At 45.5% G+C, this 19,483-nt stretch overlaps 1 protein-coding gene across 10 annotated transcripts in view; it reads left to right on the forward strand.

Annotated features, from left to right (window-relative positions):
• Positions 1-322: 322 nt before the first annotated feature.
• The window catches only part of LOC143934045 (epsin-1-like), a 150,503-nt gene continuing 131,342 nt past the window's right edge, over positions 323-19,483 (forward strand). For 4 of the 10 annotated variants that reach the window (XM_077457304.1, XM_077457302.1, XM_077457309.1 and 1 more), the window contains exon 1: positions 324-535. The gene's annotated coding sequence lies outside the window, so the exon portion shown is untranslated. Of the gene's footprint in view, positions 536-19,483 lie in introns of all 10 variants that reach the window. The other 6 variants (XM_077457306.1, XM_077457305.1, XM_077457307.1 and 3 more) reach the window with 2 other exon arrangements.

The following is a 19,483-nucleotide window of genomic DNA, read 5'->3' on the forward strand; positions in this document are numbered from 1 at the left end:
TGTTTACTTTGATGCATCTAAAATTACGTGATTTGTCTATTAGTCCAACAATTTTGTTTACATCTGAAATTGTTTATTGCATGCTTTATTTTTGGAGAAATTACACCCAACGTCCTCCCCTATATATACTCTAGACCTCAGCCCTGTGCCTGCGGGCCCGTTCACATCGGGCTCTGAAATCATCTACAAAAATAATTTCCACACAGCTCCGCCTCCTGGGGGATAACATCCCCGCAGTGTGCACGGCACACGTTGTCAATAAAGATTTGTACAAAGTGGGTGCGGCTGTACGTGTCTTTACCATAAGGGCGGAAGTGGCGACACCGTGTGTCCCTGTGCCAGTAATCCATCTCCTTCCCCTGCTTCTCCATCCGGGGGTGAAAGGGCGTAGGCTCCGGGGCGTCTTCTGATGGTTGCTGGCCGTGTAACGGGGACGGCGGAGGGGAGGCCGTACAGCTGACGTTTGGGCGTTCTCTCTATTGCTGAGAGCCATCCTCCACCCGGAGAGCGGCGGCACCGGACGGACAGCTGTCAGGTACATGAAGGGGACGTGCAGGCTGAGATCTGCCAATCATTGCTCCATACATGGCTTCCATCACCGGGCCTGTGTGTGTGGGGATGTGCTGCCAGGCACCGGACATCTCCACCGGAATACCACTGCCGGCCCATTGCAGTCATTGTACCACACAGATCATATACATCCTCCCATGTGCCAGTCATTCCTCCATGCAGAGGATGGTGTGTGCCAGTCATTCCTCCATGCAGAGGATGGTGGCGCGCCAGTCATTCCTCCATGCAGAGGATGGTGGCGCGCCAGTCATTCCTCCATGCAGAGGATGGTGGCGCGCCAGTCATTCCTCCATGCAGAGGATGGTGGCGCGCCAGTCATTCCTCTTTTGTGGATTGTCGGTGGCGCGCCAGTCATTCCTCCATGAGGATGATGGCGCGCCAGTCATTCCTCCATGAGGATGATGGCGCGCCAGTCATTCCTCCATGAGGATGATGGCGCGCCAGTCATTCCTCCATGAGGCTGATGGTGATGGCGCGCCAGTCATTCCTCCATGAGGCTGATGGTGATGGCGCGCCAGTCATTCCTCCATGAGGCTGATGGTGATGGCGCTCCAGTCATTCCTCCATGAGGATGATGGTGTTGGCGCGCCAGTCATTCCTCCATGAGGATGATGGTGATGGCGCGCTGTACCAGTCATTCCTCCGTGAGGATGATCATTCCTTCATTGCGGATGATGGTGGTGCGCCAGTCATTCCTCCATTGCAGATGAATATTCCTCCATTGCGGATGATGGAGCGCCAGTCATTCCTCCATGTGGATGATGATGGTGTGCTGTGCCAGTCATTCCTCCATGAGGATGATGGTGATGGCGCGCCAGTCATTCCTCCATGAGGATGGTGGTGGCGGCGCACTGTGTCAGTCGATCCTCTTTTGTGGATTGTCGGTGGCGCGCCAGTCATTCCTCCATGATGATGGTGGTGGCGCGCCAGTCATTCCTCCATGAGGATGATGGTGATGGCGCGCTGTACCAGTCATTCCTCCGTGAGGATGATCATTCCTTCATTGCGGATGATGGTGGTGCGCCAGTCATTCCTCCATTGCAGATGAATATTCCTCCATTGCGGATGATGGAGCGTCCAGTCATTCCTCCATGTGGATGATGATGGTGTGCTGTGCCAGTCATTTCTCCATGTGGATGATGGTGATGGCGCGCTGTACCAGTCATTCCTTCGTGAGGATGATCATTCCTTCATTGCGGATGATGGTGGTGCGCCAGTCATTCCTCCATTGCAGATAAATATTCCTCCATTGCGGATGATGGAGCGCCAGTCATTCCTCCATGTGGATGATGATGGTGTGCTGTGCCAGTCATTTCTCCATGTGGATGATGGTGATGGCGCGCTGTACCAGTCATTCCTCCGTGAGGATGATCATTCCTTCATTGCGGATGATGGTGGTGCGCCAGTCATTCCTCCATTGCAGATAAATATTCCTCCATTGCGGATGATGGAGCGCCAGTCATTCCTCCATGTGGATGATGATGGTGTGCTGTGCCAGTCATTTCTCCATGTGGATGATGATGGTGTGCTGTGCCAGTCATTTCTCCATGTGGATGATGATGGTGTGCTGTGCCAGTCATTCCTCCATGTGGATGATGGTGTATGTGATTTGTCAGTGCTGTAATATTGATGAGAACGTGATTTTGTAAAGGGCTCCATGAAGGGAGTTTGCGGAGTGACGCCTTGAATTGCACTCAGGATGCTTCATTGGCCCAGCATGGCTTTCCCACGAGTTCCTGGCTCATTAATGTGTGCCACCTTTTATCAGATGTGTGTTGTCTCCACATGGAGGAATGGGCACAGGGCTGTGTGACTTCTCATGTATAACAAGGACACCTTGTACATAATAACAATCTGATATCAGCCTGGAGATCAGAGAATTGCAGATCAGATGGACAGTCTCTGCTATTGTGCTGTAGATGTCTGCAGGGAGGAAGAATTGTCTCTGAAATCTGCTGGAAAATTATCTTCATTTAAATACATTTTCTTATCCCTTTTTCTAAATTGTTAAAGTGCAACCCCATATAATAATAATGTGTGTCATTTTATGACGCAATTGTAAGTAATTACATTTGACTTGATATCCACGGTGTGTGTGTGTGTGTGTGTGTGTGTGTGTGTGTGTGTGTGTGTGTGTGTGTGGCTAGGACTCGGATACCATCACGTTTTCCACTTGCAGGCTTGCTGATAGGAGAAGAAAGCAGAGTGAGCAGACAGAGGCCTCCTCCTTCACCATACAGTCAGCAGGCTGGGGTGGACAGAGGATGCCAATGGAGTCGGCCAGCAGGGGGTCATGTTTGAAAATGTGCCAAGGCCCATTCAAAGCAGCGGGTTATGCCATGTATACAGAGCACCTCCTGGTGAGCGATGTGTAGGGCAGTGCGATTCCATGTTATGACATATCCTACAATATTTTTTTTTTTTTTCATTTAACTGCAGCATGTTCCAATTGGAGAATGTCTTGTATGCATTGAGAAGAATGCATGGCAACCAAAAGACAGGGAGGATCACTGTAGTAGTGGTAGCTACTAAGTGTTTTTCTGCTTCCACGGGTATGGCATGTGCATACCTAACTGAAGCAAGCTGGACCAATGGAAACTAGTCAAAAAAATAAATAAAAAAACAAACAAAAAAAACCCCCCCATCCCTGGAATACAGCTTGAGGTGTGGAAAAAGCACAGAAATCCCTGCGCTTCCTGCATAGACTCATACTGTGTTCATGCCATCTGCTGTAGGCTTCAATGAAACCTTAAGGACACCCCAAAATCGGGTAGAAAAATGCGTTGCATTTTCTAGAATCGGATCACATGGGTATAAGCACACGCGTGATCCGATTCCAGTTGCGGAAAAAAAAAGGTACCTGCAACTTGTTTGGCTGCAGTGCGATTTGAGCCATACAAAATGATGGACTCAAATCGTACCACACAGAATCACATGTGATTTGTACACAGGAATGCAGTGCAATGTATCGCATCAGTGTGAACCCAGCCTGAATGACCCAAGCAGTGCTTGAATTGTCCTTTCTGTGACCATCATCAGATGACGTCCTCCTTCCCTTTTTTTTTTTTTTTTCTTTCCTCTTATACCTTTTGGAGGGTAGACTGTTCCCACTTCTTACACCTACGCCTTCAGCTGGAATATAGTCATTTCCGATGGAGACATGCTGTTGTTTTGACAGCCTCATAACTGTCATTCATTTTTCTAATTTGATGGCGATGCTACGTACATAAATCGCAGTGTAAATACTGTTTAGGTTTATGATGCTGCATAAAAGATGTGTGAACAATCAGCTGCACTATGGGGTTCATTTCCGAAAACTGGAGGGTGAAAATAACAGTACCGCTGTGCATGGTAGCCAATCAGTTTTTGACGCCAGCTTACTTTCACACTGGGGCGGGGTGTGTTAGTAGTAAAGTGCTGCTAACTTTAGCGATGCTTTTCAGCCGCTAGTGGGGAGCTTTTACCCCCCGCTAGCGGCTGAACAAAGGTTAAAAGCGCCATGTTGCAGCACTGCCAAAGCACTTTGCAGGCACTTCGGCAGTGCTGCCCATTCATTTCAATGTTCAGGGTGTTTTGAAAAAGGTTTATACACCGCTCCAAAAGATGACGCTTGCAGGACTTTTTTTTTTTCTCCCGTCCTGTAAGTGCACGGCCCCAGTGTGAAAGGACTCGGGCATTCACACTGGGGAGGCATGAGGGGTGCTTTTCCGGTGCTATTTTTAGCGATAAAACACCCGAAACGCGTCCCAGTGTGAAAGGGGCCTAAGCTTTGACAATAAGCCCCTGTTCACAGCAAATCTGACTTTGAAATTGTCCAACTTCACTTGAAATCGTATAATTTCAAAGCTTCATGTCAATGCGACTTCAGGTGTGACTTGGCTGACATCTGTGCGACTTCATACACAGATGTCTATGCAGTACGCACCTGAAATTGCCAAAAATACTGGAGGATTTTTTTATTTTTTTTTCCAAAATCAGCATCGCACCAATTTTCAAACAGTTCTGTTGCTTACAATGGAGTGCGACTTGTCACTTGATTTGGACCTGTCAAATCCCATGACAGATCACACCGCGGTAAACAGGCTAAAACCTGATTGGTTCTATGCAGAGCTGCAGTAGAGTTTGCACTCTCCAGTTTTAGTAAATCACCCCGTATGTTATCTACTACTGCTATAGCTGTTGTCCAACCTCACATGGACTAGCCCTACAATGCACCTACATGTTTTCTATACTTCGGTTACTTAGTGTTTTCTCTCCTTGTCTCCTGTCCCTGATCATCATTAAGGGGTACCCTTGTTTTTTTAGTTGAATATTTTGAGCATCTTTTGTGTATGACATTTGCTTTAGGCTCATGATTGGCCAGGCTGTGAGTGTGCAGTAACACTCCTACATCAATGTTCTTCTCATTTGTATCTGATTTTCAGTAGTGCCTGCAGATCCTGTGTTGCAATGCATTGCTCAGCAGAAAAGGCTGCACAGGAAGCTGCAGCTGTACAGAACATTACTTTTGGTCACAACTGATGGCTAGGGGCTTGTAAATGTAGGCGTAATACTGACTCTGGATGCAGAATTTACCCTTTGTAAATGATCCCCCCTAGGATTTCATTTACAAACACTACTTTGTACAGGAAGATGTAATTGCCGTAGTCAGGTATCCAGATGCCTGATCCCAGGTATAAGTCAGAATGTATCATGAAGCTGTTGCTGTCACTAGGCCTACAATTGCAGGGGTGTCATAGAAGCTGTTATCACTGTGAGCTTTGTACCTGTAGTGATCACTGCAGAGCACAAAATGCTGCATTCCTCTGGCTTGCATAAAGTGTCTGACGCTAACCTTGAATGATGCTTTGTGTCCGTTTCTAAGTGATCTGTCTATTCCATTACAACTGATGTTCTGTATGGTGTGGAGGTGGTTGAGCTATACCAGGATTTCTGTTAGTTCTGTCAGTTTGAATTGGTGAGCTTTTTTCCTGATGGCGGCTAGTTCGAGGAATTTTCCGTGAATGGTGCATTTATGTGCTTCCCAAATTGTAATAGGAGAAACGTCTGGAGTGTCGTTTTCCCTAAAGTAATCGGTCAGACTAGTGCGAATGTAGTTTAGATCAGTTTTTGAGGTAAGTAGGGAGGCATCTAGGCGCCAGGTCTTCGTGGAGATTCTTCTTTCGGGAAGCTCGAGGGTCAGCGAGGTTGGGTGATGATCCGATATGTAGAGCGGTTCGATAGTGGCGGCTTTTAGCATGGACAGGTCGTCTTGGGAGAGAAATAGGTAGTCTAGTCTGGAGTACCGAGCATGGGGCGCGGAGTAGAAAGTAAAATCTTTTTCATTGGGATGTAAGGTATGCCACGAGTCATGAAGGGATAGAAATTGTAGTTGTGAGCGGATTTGTCTGAGAGATCTGTAAGGGAGGGAGGAGCATCCTGAGGAAGAGTCGAGTAGGGGTTGAAGAGCGACATTGAAATCGCCTCCAAGGATATATACCAGGATTTATGATTCAGTGTTAATTTTGTCGACAAAATGGCTAAAACATTTTTAGTCGACGAAATAAATACTATTTTAGTCGACAAACAATTGAGATGACTAAAATACTAATAAAAACTAAACTGAAATTTGACTTCAAATTAGATAACCCCCTAGGGAAAAGTGCTCACCTGGGGGGTTACCTTGCGGGCACGTTCCCGAGTCCAGCATTCAGCGTCCATAGAAACCGGTAATGGTGGGTTATCCTCGCGCTATAGTGGTAGAATTTAAGAAGGCTGGTGTGGTTGCAGCAAAAACACCGACAGAGGTGCAAACCCTCCCCTCAAAGTGATAGTAAGTAAAAAAATAAATGGTGTTGCGCTCCACGCCAAATAAATTAAATTTAATAACACAATAGATAAATAATCGCATAAAATCTTGAAGACGCACTCATGCGATTAAAATTACTATTAATTATAACTACAAACTTTAGTGCAAAAAATTAATGCCAAGTGATTAATACAGTGCTCGGAGTATAGCTAGTTCCTACTATTATTCATAAATGAAGGATCTAAAATGATCTATACAATCATAATAAAGTGCCAGATAAAAAACGCTGATCCTAATAATAAGTGCTCATGCACACGGACGTTTTAAAAAACTGGCTGCAAAGCTAGCTCCGATGCCTGGAAAAATTGTTGTTAAAAACGCGATTTTTACCGCGTTTTGCATTGGCGTTTTTGCGCGTTTTTGCGCGTTTTTGCGCGTTTTTTAGCGTTAAGTAGCGTTTTTTAAGAAACACATCTCTTGGCTATAGCACTCAGAAAACAAAGAAAATATGTTGCGCGTTTTTGCGCGTTTATGCGCGTTTTTGCGCGTTTTCCCGCGATTCGCGTTTTTACAGCTCTAGCTCCACGCCACGGAACGCACTGGTCCTGGGTTTTTTTTACAGCTTAAAAACGCCTATGCCATTTGCAGCTCAAAAACGCCTAGGTGGGCATGAAGCCATAGACTAACATGGACAGCCGTTTTTAAGCTGCAAAAAAAGCTAAAAAAAGTGGCTGTAAAAACGTCCGTGTGCATGAGGCCTTATACTTCAAAAGAATCGTGACATCAAACAAATCTGTGTCAGTCCATGAAAGTGCATCCAAGTGCCAACATGTGTGCAAAATTTATATAAAAAAACCATATATAATAAATACACAATAATAAGAATGTAGAACGGTGTGTGAAAAGTATGTATCACAGAGTAAAAAGACAATAATCCAACAAACGTGATTGCTAAAAGTGTCTCTAAATTAACATAAAAAACTAGTAATAAAGTTCATGCAGGAAATGAAATGAATCCACGCTGTGCTATGTGAAGAAATTAGTCCTGTGAACGACCCCGGGATAATTCCACCAGTGATCTTGCAGCTCCTTAAACGTGGGTGCTCACACACTGAGTGCAGTGGGTACCTTACCTCACTGCTGTCAGTCAGACAGCAATATGCTCCAATATAGTAGTTGTGTCCTCAAATGGGATGTATGTCCTCAGTGGGTGTAGGGACACTCCAATACTTTGCGGTGTATATCCTAAATGCAGTATGGGCGCCCCCAAAACTTTTCCTCCAGATACTCCGCAAAGGATCGCAAGTCAGACCCAAGAAAGAAAAAGGGGGGCTCCAATAGTGAAGTACGTCACACAAATACTTTATTATAAAAGGACCAAGTCCTGGGTACTCACATTTATGCAGTAAAATTCAAACGTTTTTACATCTAACAAACAACGAACGACTTCCTCGTTCGTACCCCGGACGTCACTTCCGGTATCCTCCTAGGCCAATCCTACGCGTATCGTCATTGATCACGTGACTTCAAAAACGTTTGAATTTTACTGCATAAATGTAAGTACCCAGGACTTGGTCCTTTTATAATAAAGTATTTGTGTGACGTACTTCACTATTGGAGCCCCCCTTTTTCTTTCTTGGGTCTGACTTGCGATCCTTTGCGGAGTATCTGGAGGAAAAGTTTTGGGGGCGCCCAGACTGCATTTAGGACATACACCGCAAAGTATTGGAGTGTCCCTACACCCACTGAGGACATACATCCCATTTGAGGACACAACTACTATATTGGAGCATATTGCTGTCTGACTGACAGCAGTGAGGTAAGGTACCCACTGCACTCAGTGTGTGAGCACCCACGTTTAAGGAGCTGCAAGATCACTGGTGGAATTATCCCGGGGTCGTTCACAGGACTAATTTCTTCACATAGCACAGCGTGGATTCATTTCATTTCCTGCATGAACTTTATTACTAGTTTTTTATGTTAATTTAGAGACACTTTTAGCAATCACGTTTGTTGGATTATTGTCTTTTTACTCTGTGATACATACTTTTCACACACCGTTCTACATTCTTATTATTGTGTATTTATTATATATGGTTTTTTTATATAAATTTTGCACACATGTTGGCACTTGGATGCACTTTCATGGACTGACACAGATTTGTTTGATGTCACGATTCTTTTGAAGTATTATTATTAGGATCAGCGTTTTTTATCTGGCACTTTATTATGATTGTATAGATCATTTTAGATCCTTCATTTATGAATAATAGTAGGAACTAGCTATACTCCGAGCACTGTATTAATCACTTGGCATTAATTTTTTGCACTAAAGTTTGTAGTTATAATTAATAGTAATTTTAATCGCATGAGTGCGTCTTCAAGATTTTATGCGATTATTTATCTATTGTGTTATTAGATTTAATTTATTTGGCGTGGAGCGCAACACCATTTATTTTTTTACTTGTCCATAGAAACCGAACGTATAACTCGGGCCCTGCCCCCCAGTGCCTGGGTCATTGGGTTTAATTGACAGCAGCGGGAGCCAATGACTGCGCTGCTATCAATCCATCCAATCAGGACCCGAGACACCGGCTTTTGTTGGTGTGCTTGTCCCTGGGACGAGATAGAGGGGTTACAGGTAAGTAAAATTACTTACCGTTACTTGCTAATAGCGCCCCAATTATGGTGCAATTTGTGCAGCGATACATTGTGCTGCAATCGCAACGTGCAAAGCTTGACACTCAAAGGGTAGCAGGAGCTTCTTTTGAGCGAAAGCCTCGCCATGATCGCAGCGCAGTTTATTGTGGCAAAATCGCACCGTGATTTTGGTGCCATTAAGAAGTAATGGCATCACAAACGCCTCCTGTGTTTTGCTGCAATTTGGAATTCCGCCCATTGATTCCAATCATCTTGGTGAGAATGGAGCCTAAAGCATGCCATAACATGCCTAAATGCCACACACTTTAGAGCAGGGCTCGACTAAACCCAGGTTGCAATGGCGACTGGAAATTGCGTCCTGACGCCTGAGTTACACTGCAGCAGTGGTTGGGATTCCTCCCATGTGGCCCCCTTCCCCGCGGGTGCACAGACTACAGACAAGCTGGCCGATAATTGAGGCTGCGGCTTTGTGGCCTGCTGGAGCAAATACATGCTCTCAGCCCTCTGGTGGGTGGTGCTGTGATGAGCACAGCTTGCACTTGCTGCCCGCCCACCTCTGACATCATCTTCCCAGTTTGACAGCTGGAGTTGAGGTGGTGGGCTTGATCGGTCACCCTTTCCTTACCACTGGGAGTGCCACCTATCAGTGACATCAATGACTTATTTGCAAGTTTTCTTTGGTCTTTTTTTTACTTGCCACCAAGTGTGAGCAATTCTTATTGCCCGACGCCCCGGACATGCAGCTCTGGGCAGCTGATTTAAAAACTGTCTCCTAACTTTTTTTAGCTGGCTCCTAGATTGCAAGAAAATTTTGTCAAGCCCTGCTTTAAAGCATGCCATAACGTGTCAACCCCCAACAATGGAACACTTTAGTGTGAGTAGGTTCTAAAGTGACTTTGTAGCTAGAATAAAACTTGGGAATGGGGGCAAAAAGTGTTTCAAGCTGCCCATCCCATGTGCTCTAGTGTCCCCCATACCATAGGAGATACAGACCTTTGAACTGAACACTGATAACAACTCAGAAGCTCCCTCTCCTCTGTAATCTAGAGCAGTGGTCCCCAACCTTTTTGGCATCGAGGACCGGCTGCGTGGAAGAAAATTGTGCCAAGGCCCGGTTGGGGGGGGGGGGGGGGGGGCATAGGGGATAAGCGATTTTTCGTGGTCGGTTTGTCAGCACTTTATTTCTATTATTACATTGTAGTAATTAATAAAATAGTACAACTCACCATAATGCAGAATTAGTGGCAGCCCTGAGTGTGTTTCTTGCCATGTTACCTGCCACCAGATGCGGAATGTCACTTGCCATGTCACCTGCCACATTACCTGTCACTAGATGCAGAATGTCACTTGCCACCACACCTGCCATGTGGCCTTTCATCAGATGCGGAATGTCACTTGCCATGTTGCCTGCCACAAAATGCGGAATGTCACTTGCTACGTCACCTGCCACGTTGCCTCTCACCGGATGCGGAATGTCACTTGCCATGTCACCTGCCACATTGCCTGTCACTAGATGCAGAATGCCACTTGCCACGTCCTTTGCCACCAGATGCGGAATGTCACTTGCCATGTTGCCTGCCACAAGATGTGGAATGTCACTTGCCACGTCACCTGCCACGTCACCTGCCACGTTGCCTCTCACCAGATGTGGAATGTCACTTGCCACGTCACCTGTCACCAGATGCGGAATGTCACCTGCCACATTGCCTCTCACCAGATGTGGAATGTCACTTGCCACTTCACCTGTCACCAGATGCGGGATGTCACTTGCCATGTTGCCTGCCACAAGATGCGGAAAGCCACTTGCCACGTCACCTGCCACGTTGCCTCTCACCAGATGTGGAATGTCACTTGCCATGTCACCTGCCACATTGCCTGTCACTAGATGCAGAATGTCACTTGCCACCACACCTGCCATGTGGCCTTTCATCAGATGCGGAATGTCACTTGCCTGCCACAAAATGCGCAATGTCACTTGCTACGTCACCTGCCACGTTGCCTCTCACCGGATGCGGAATGTCACTTGCCATGTCACCTGCCACATTGCCTGTCACTAGATGCAGAATGCCACTTGCCACGTCCTTTGCCACCAGATGCGGAATGTCACTTGCCACGTCCCCTGTCACGATGCCTGTCACCAGATGTGGACTGTCACTTGCTACACTGCCTGCCACTGCATTGGTGGCAGCACTGGTCCATCTAGCACAGAAGGGCACCCAGTGAAAGCAGGAGAGCAGTGAGAGATGATGACATCTGCTCCCTGCTGCATTTCCGACATTGAGGCTGATAGGACGGGAGAGCAGCGATGCGGGGGGTCGGAGAGATGATGTCATCTCTCTGCTCCCCGCTGCACTTCCGACATTGAGGCTGACAGGGTGAAAGGGCAGCGATGCGGGGGGCGGAGAAAGAAGATGTCACCTGTCATGTTGCCTGCCCGCTCGCTATCTCTTCCACCCGGTGCTTATATGCTGGCTGCCCGGCTGTCTCACGCTGCCCGGCCGTGCGCGCGGCCCCGCTGAAGAAAGGCCACGGCCCGGGGGTTGACGACCCCTGATCTAGAGGACACGGCGCCCTTGGCTGCCAAAAAATTTCAAATTTCAATTCGTCTGACCACGGAACAGTTTCCACTTTGCAACAGACCATTTAAGGCTTTGTATATACTGCTGCTTCTAAACGCGAGTTTAGGAGCTTTTGGGGTGGTGGTGTTATGTTTTTTTTTTTTTTTTTTTTTTTAACTCCACCCCCCAGCACCTCACTGCCCCCGCAGCCCCTGAACTCCTCTAATAAAAGCCTGTGTGTACATGGACACATAGGCTTTTATTGAGTTTAGGAGCAGTTAAACGTCCCTCTCCTGAATGCGGAACAATCTCGTTCAGCATAGTAGTCCATTATGCTTTGCCTTTGCAGGGAATGAAAGAGGAAGTAAACTCTTCATGGTTTACTTTATCTTTAAGATGCATTAATGGTTTTAGTTTATTCAGCTTTAAATGGAGCTTAGTTGTGTAGCATGAGGCTGTATATTCTGAAATTATATAAAAAAAAAAAATTGGTAAACTCAATAAATGCACTAAGATAACATGCATGGCATTGATGCATTCACACAATTTTACAGTAACCATGAGTAAACAAAATTCAGGAATATTCGTTTATCCCATTGTTTTACAAATCACTACAAACTGTATGATTGACTCGGCTCTGATATCGCTGTTTTACTAACCTGACACCTTATTATTCTAAATAGGAAACCTTTGTTTTTAGTTGCAAATATTAAAGATTTTAACTGCCAGCAACAATGAGTCCTTACGTTTTTAAAGAGCACCTGAAATTTCAGATCCATCATGGCAGCGCTTGTTAGCGGGCATCTGCTGCCATCACATCCCTCACCTTATGTCCCTGCCGCATCACCAACCATCCCTTTGTAGTGAATGGGACTGTCGGTGAGTTAACAACGAGTCAGAAGAGGAGCCACTGCGGGGCAGAGATGACAGTTGCTCTTTAAAAATTATGATTTTAATCAAGCCTTTTTACTAGTGACTTAAATCACATCCATCCTGATTCACAGTACACCTTGTATTTTGTGAATGGTTTCGGTGTTTTTATTATTTTGGAATAGAGGTATTAACCATTTGAATAAAAGCTGACCATGGTAAGCACCTCTGTCAGTGTCTAACTGGTATATTGAAGGAGGTTAAAAAAAACAAAAAACAGATAGGCAGGCTTAAAGTGGTTTGTAAACCCATTTCAGACACTTTTACTTACAGGTAAGCCTAGATTAAAGCTTACCTGTAGGTGCTCGGCATAGCTTCCAAACCTCCACGGTTTAGGAGATATTTAGAAATTGGACGAGCGCCGATGTCTATGGCACAGGCACACTTTAGAAACAGCGAGCGTGCCGTGACTGGCGGCTCCTGCGCACATGCGTGGTGAAGACTTCATCGCGGCTCCCGCCAATCACAGTGCCGGAGCCGCGATACCCGTAAGGAAGATGGATGCTTTGTGGAAGAGGGTGCATCGGTGACATTGCAGGCTTTGGTTTCAAGTAAGTGACACATAATGGGCTATAGTAGTCCATTTATGCTTTACCTTTGCAGGGGAACCAAGAGGAAGTGAAACCCATCGGGGTTCACTTCCTCTTTAACAGGACATACAAGTATTACAGGGGCTCTCAGAAAATCACTGCTCTGTTAATGCTAATGACAACCTGCATCATATTTTTATTTGCATCCTTGTTCCATAGCAAAAAGCCTTGTTCACTTTTAAACTCATTTCAGAGTATGTTTCACCTCCTTCATCTGCTGCCAAATAGATTGATTTATTTAAATTACTGCTAGCTAATAGCTGTGTAATGATTAGAAAATCTCTTTACATTTACTCAGGAAGCATGGTTTCCTGCATTTCCTGTCACTTACTTCCCCACAAGCTAATGCTTATGAGGTTGCCCATAATAGGGAATCTGTTTTGTTCTAGTGCAGTGCAATATTCACCTTCTAATACAAGTATAAGTCGGGTGTGTGTTCGTGTGATTTACCATATTTTCACCCAATAAAATGGCGATCTGACGCTTGTATGGAAGGGAGTGGATTTATATTATATTGAAGGGTTAGTCAAGTTAACGTTTGGACCATCTTATGCCCATATTTAGGATTCCCAACCCCTCAAGTTGCATTTAAAGTCAGCAGGGATCGGATCTGTGAATAGATAAACGTTGCACCGATACCATTTTATTTTACCTTTTCGGTGCGATGTGGGCTTTAATTGTATACGACTTGAACAGGAATACAGTGCGATTCCTCTCCCAATCTCATGCGGTGCCCCCCACTGCTCCTGTGTGAACCCAGGCTGAAGTCACTATGACATGCCTGGGTTCACACCGGAGCAGTGGGGGAAACTGTGCGATTTGGACAGGAATCGCACCACATTCCTGTTCACATCGCATGCAATTCTTTGTAGTGTGATTTGAGCTCATTCCTTTTACATGTGCTTAAATCGCACCGCAAGGGTATCGGGTTTTGGGTATCGAAGCATTTACATGAGTACAGGTGCAAATGCTCGCTATTGGCAGGACATACGATAACCCAAAAACTACGAATTCACAGGAATCTGTGAAAGGGTAAGCAAGTCCCATCTGCCACCGCTGTAGACGCACTTATAGTTCTAATTGGACTGCAAGGGCACTGAGCACCCTCATTGTCCACTGACTGTTCCTCCAGAGCCCTTTCACACTGCTGCCTAGGACGTCAGCGGTAATGCAGAGTTATTTTTAGTGCCGCTTTAGCGGAGCGGTTTTAACCCCCTGCTAGCAGCCGAAAAGGGGGTAAATCTGCCCCATTGATTTTAATGGGGAGGAGCAGTGAGTTCACCACTCCAAAGAAGCTGCTGGCAGGACTTTTTTTCTGGTGCCCTGTGAGCACACCGCTCCAGTGTGAAAGACACTGGAGTGAATGGAGCCACTTTTTTTTTTTTTTTTTCCAAGCGCTATGCAGGCACTATTTTTAGCGCTGTAGTGCCTGAAAAACGCCTCCAGTGTGAAAGGGGTCTTACAGCCTGAAAAGTGGTATGGGCAGAAATCTAGAGGGTATGTCTGAAAGAGTCTGACATTGCACCTGGTGAATCGCTAGTACTTTGCAGGGAACTGGGTGTAAAAATAATAAATGCACTTTTTTATTTATTTTTTTTTCCTTGCCAAATATGTGCATTTATTTATTTTTTCAAAGGTTAACTCTGGCTTTTGAGCTGGCCATTAGATGAATCTATTTCATCCAGTTCAGCAGGGACCAGCGAAATTTTGAACATTGTGTGGCCATTCCTGTGTGACAAGTCTATCGTAAATTTTGGAAACCTTTTATTTATTTTTTTGTTTTTAGAGAAGCGACTGCAGCCACTGATCAGTCAGTATATGCCGATAGCGGAGAGTCCACCTGTCAGAATACAGTGCCCCACTTGGGGAAGATTCCTCCATCCACCACATTTGTGTAGATGGAGGAATCTGTTCCTTTTTTGTTTTCTCGGCCTGCTGGCTGATCAAAAAAAAAAAATCTTCTTCGCAGCTTTACTATTATGATGGAACCCAGCTAGACTGAATTATAAAGGAGGACCATCTGTTTGCTGCTCTACGGTCAACTCTCAATCCAGCCTCCAGATTCCTCTTTAGCTACCTAAAGATCTTCCATTTTGCTCAAACTCTTATAAAATGCTGACCCCCCCCAAATCTCACTCTTGTATGGAAATATAAAAAAAAAAAACAGGTCATACTTTCCTCCACTGTGCAGCTCGTTTTGCGTAGAGTGGCCCCGAACCTGGTCTCCTGGGGTCCCTCGGCGGCTGTCTCGCCTTCCCCCCCGCAAGTACTTCTCACATTCATACGAGCTCCCTCGCATGGTGAGAAGCACTTTCGGGCGTGCTCCCGTGATGCAGCCGGCGGCTATAGCCGCTCAGTCTCACTCAGCCCCGCCTCCTGGTGCGCCGTGTCATTGGATGTGATTGACAGCAGCATGAGCCAATGGCTGCGCTGCTTTCAATCCGTCCACTCCAACCAATCAATAGCCAGGCTGAGCGGTGAAGAGGATGTCAGGGACGAGTGTGGGACTTTCGAGGGGTCAGGTAAGTAAAACGGGGGGGGCTGGGGGCGCCGGCACTGTCAGATGTTTTTTCAGCTTAATGCATAGAATGCATTAAGCTGAATTTTATTTTTTATTTTTACAACCCCTTTAAGTCAATTAGATCCCATGCCAATGTTAGAGATGCAACAAGGTGGTAAGAGGGCTCGTTTGGCTGTACAGTTTGTTCTGCACTCCTGTGATCGGTTTTCAGCAGACAGTGGACTCTCTCGGTTGATGTCAGAGCTGGTGTCTTGCCGAGTAACTTCCCCCGGCAGATAAGAACCTCCCCGTACTGCCCATGTGCTGCGCTTGCGCAGTATGAACGACTACGGAGCTGCCGAAAATAGCTGAAGCTTAACAGTGAGTCAGCTGTACACGGTGCCTGTGCACTACATTCTGCCCTATATTCAGGTTCAAGCCCCACCATCCAAGTGGACGTGGTAAGAATAATATGCCGAGCACAGCGAGGCCGTGTCCGAAGCGTGGCGAGCAAAGTGTGCCCACGAGGGGCCCTTTTACAGGCGCTGTGTACAGCTGACTCACGGTGTTCAGCTTCAGCTATTTTCGGCGGCTTCGTTGTGCTTCATGCTGCGCCTGCACAACACAGGGGGAGGGGGGGGGTGTTCTTATCCACCGAGGGGAACTTTCTCGGCAGAACACCAGTCCAGGCTCGGGCAAGATCACAACAATGAAGTTGTGATCCGCCCACATCCCTGGACCAGCATCCAACTCAACCTCTCAGTGAGCCGCTGCTCCCGCCTCCCCACAGCTCAGCGCTCCAGTGAGAGTGGGGGGGGGGAGGGGGAGAAGCGGAGACTGTGGGCTGGAAGTTTTTTTTTGTATCTGACCATAGTTTGCAAACCTCTGGTTTATTAGAAGCTCTTGGGTGGATTTGCAATGCTGGATTTAGCGGCCCCCTGCGCTTTGAAACTGGAGCAGTAAAGGACCGGGATGGGGGAACTTTAAGTATATCCTGCTTCACTAGATGAAGGTGGGGGGAGGTTTGGGTTTCAATAGCAACAAAAAACTGTATATTAGAATATTTCATGAATAGCCATGGAAAGTTGGTGCTCTGCATAACTTTACTGTAACTAATACATAACCTGATCCTGCTTTGTAAGGTGCTTACATTCATGTGCTGCAGCCAATTTCCAAGAACTTGTACATTGTGTACTGGCCATTGATTATTCTGAACACGACCATTTCTTTACTTTGCGTTCTTGTAACACAATGTCCCCCACAGAGCTTTAGTTACCTTGCCCACATACTGTACATGTCTGCTCCTGCTATCCCAATATGCGTTCATTTATGACTTTCTCTTATCTAATCTTGCTGAACTTTGTCCTGTCAGCTACAGACCTTCACAGGATAAAGGTTTGTGGAGAAATGGTAATTGATCTGTGTTTTACATAGTAAACACATAAGACCTACTAATCTATTACTGTGTAAAACATTTTGTGTTGTCCTATGATGTCCAGTGAAGTTAGGCTGGCTATCCATACATTTATTTATTTATTTTTTTTTTTTTTTAACCAGCGGGTTGAACAAAAAATTGATGTTCCCGCAGCATTATTGTATTCGCTGGCTATAGCCAGCAGTGCTGATCATTCAGGAACAACCCAACAGGCTGATTGTATGCTAGTAGACTGACTTGTGTAATACCAGCTAGCCCTTGCATGGATCAAAATTCAGCCGATCCCTGCTGAACCAACCATCTGAATTTTGATCCATGTATGGCCAGCATGTGTTAAAATTTTATATACAGTATTTTCTGTATTGCTTAAAGTGGATGCAAAGCCACTCTCTCATCCTTTCTAAACTACTGCAATATCGGTTATCTAGAAGGATATAGATGCCTCCTGCATGTATACTAATCTGTCAAATGTCTCCCCTCTGTCTGCTGAGACCCGAAAAACTGCAGATTCTGTGGGTGGGTCTGTTTTTCCAGGACTCAGTAGGTGGAGTTGTGATGTCGGTAGCATCCCCGCCCACCTCTGCACTCCCCTTATCAACATGCATTTTCTCCTGTGTATTTCTTACACTGAACTTCTGCTATGATCACTAACATCCAGTCAACCCAGAAAAGTCCCCACATGACTTCAGCAAGCCAAATCATGCTGAGGTGTGGAACAGCCGATCCTGGCAGAGCAGCAGAAGAAAGGAGTGGGAGGGAATAAAAAAAAAAATTGCATGTCTCTTAGGCTAGTGCACCAGATATGTAAATCACCTGTCACTCACAGCAAGGGGGAAGAACCAACAAAGATTTCAGTTTGTCCATTATTTCACTGAAAAAGATAAGAGGATTGCTCAGAGCTGGATTAACTCTTTGTGGCAAGACTTGGCACAGCTGATCTGAAATCCCGTATTCCTATATTGTGCCAGACAAAAAAATAAAAATTTCAGGTTTACATCCACTTTCAATGACAATTGCGTGGCCTTCAACACTGTACACATGAAATTATATATTTATTTTTCACACACGGGTTTATTTTTTGTTAAAAAAAAAAAGTGTTCATCGTTTTTGTTATAAAATTTTACAAAAAGGTAACGTGTGTGTGTGTGTGTGTGTGTGTGTGTGTACACTTTTTTTTTTTTTTTTTTTTTTCATTGTCACCAGCTGTGATTGGACATAGCTGATCATGTAATTAAGAGCCACTGATTGGCTCTTTACCCTGATCTGTGTCCCAAGGACACAGTGATCACAGAGCATGACACAGCAGGTGGATGCGATCATGAGAGGACATCATATGACGCCCTCCCGGAACTGTCCGGCTGTGCTGTAGCCGTCATTCAGCTATAGCACAGTCGGCAACTGGTTAAAGGGCTGGCAGTGGCAGGTACCAGATGCCTGCCACTGCATTTTTAATCTGCATCAAAAATAGGTGCACAGTGGCTTCCATGTATTCCGGTGGCCCTAGTTCACACCAGTACATTCCAGTGCAGTCAACAAAAGTAGAACATGCTGCGTTTTTTTTATTTATTTTATTTTTTATTTATTTTTTTCTCTATATGGGACGCAGCAAAAGGCATCAAATGCACCGGAACACACACATGTCCTGATTTAATATGAAGAAAAAGATGGGGGGGGGGGGGGGTCACTGCAACACATCAAAAAGGCAGAAATTGTGGGTTGAACCACCCTTTAAGTTAAGGAAAAGAAAATCATATGCAGTACGTATCTGTGATACATGTAATCCCTTTTAAGCTCCATTCAGACAAGTGCAAGCGCATTTCTGGATGCACATTGCAGATAGGGCAGGCCGTTCATTTTAGTGGACTTCTCTACCCATGAGAATCTGGGGGGGATGCTCCACCTCGGAGCCTCATGGTGCATTTGGTGCACACGTTGGGTGGAGATATGAGAGGGTACCCCATGTGTCAAAGTGCAATGTGTTTCTCTGCAGGAGCATGCATAATTTCCCCACCTGCAAACATATGAGCCTACAAGTACAGAAAAATACCTATTGATCTACCTGAAATCCACTCCTAAATACTATAGTGAGCTGTCAACATGCATCTTTTTTTTGGGGACTTGAAGGTGCCAACCTACTTGGACCCATCTTCTGCCCTCATCTCCACAACATAAAGGTTAATTTTACTCTTCTTCAGATTACACAGGAAGTAATCATTGGACACAGGACTGCTCTGAGTTTCTAAAATGTTCAATACTTTATTTTTTTTTTTTTGCTCTTCTCAAACGGGACCTAACAAACAAACCCTTTCAATGTTATATTTAACCGATTAAAGGAGAAAATGAGAAGTTCAGTGTTAAGGTTTACGCCCGCTATGAAGTGACTGTCTCCCAAAAGAAGTTACAGTATATTTGTCTGCCTCCTCCACCCCCCCCCCCCTTTTAAGTGGGGTG

This window comes from Lithobates pipiens, unplaced genomic scaffold (assembly GCF_037356315.1).
Source record: "Lithobates pipiens isolate NorthernLeopardFrog02 unplaced genomic scaffold, aLitPip1_a1.2 Scaffold_27, whole genome shotgun sequence".
NCBI classification, from domain to species: Eukaryota; Metazoa; Chordata; class Amphibia; order Anura; family Ranidae; genus Lithobates; species Lithobates pipiens.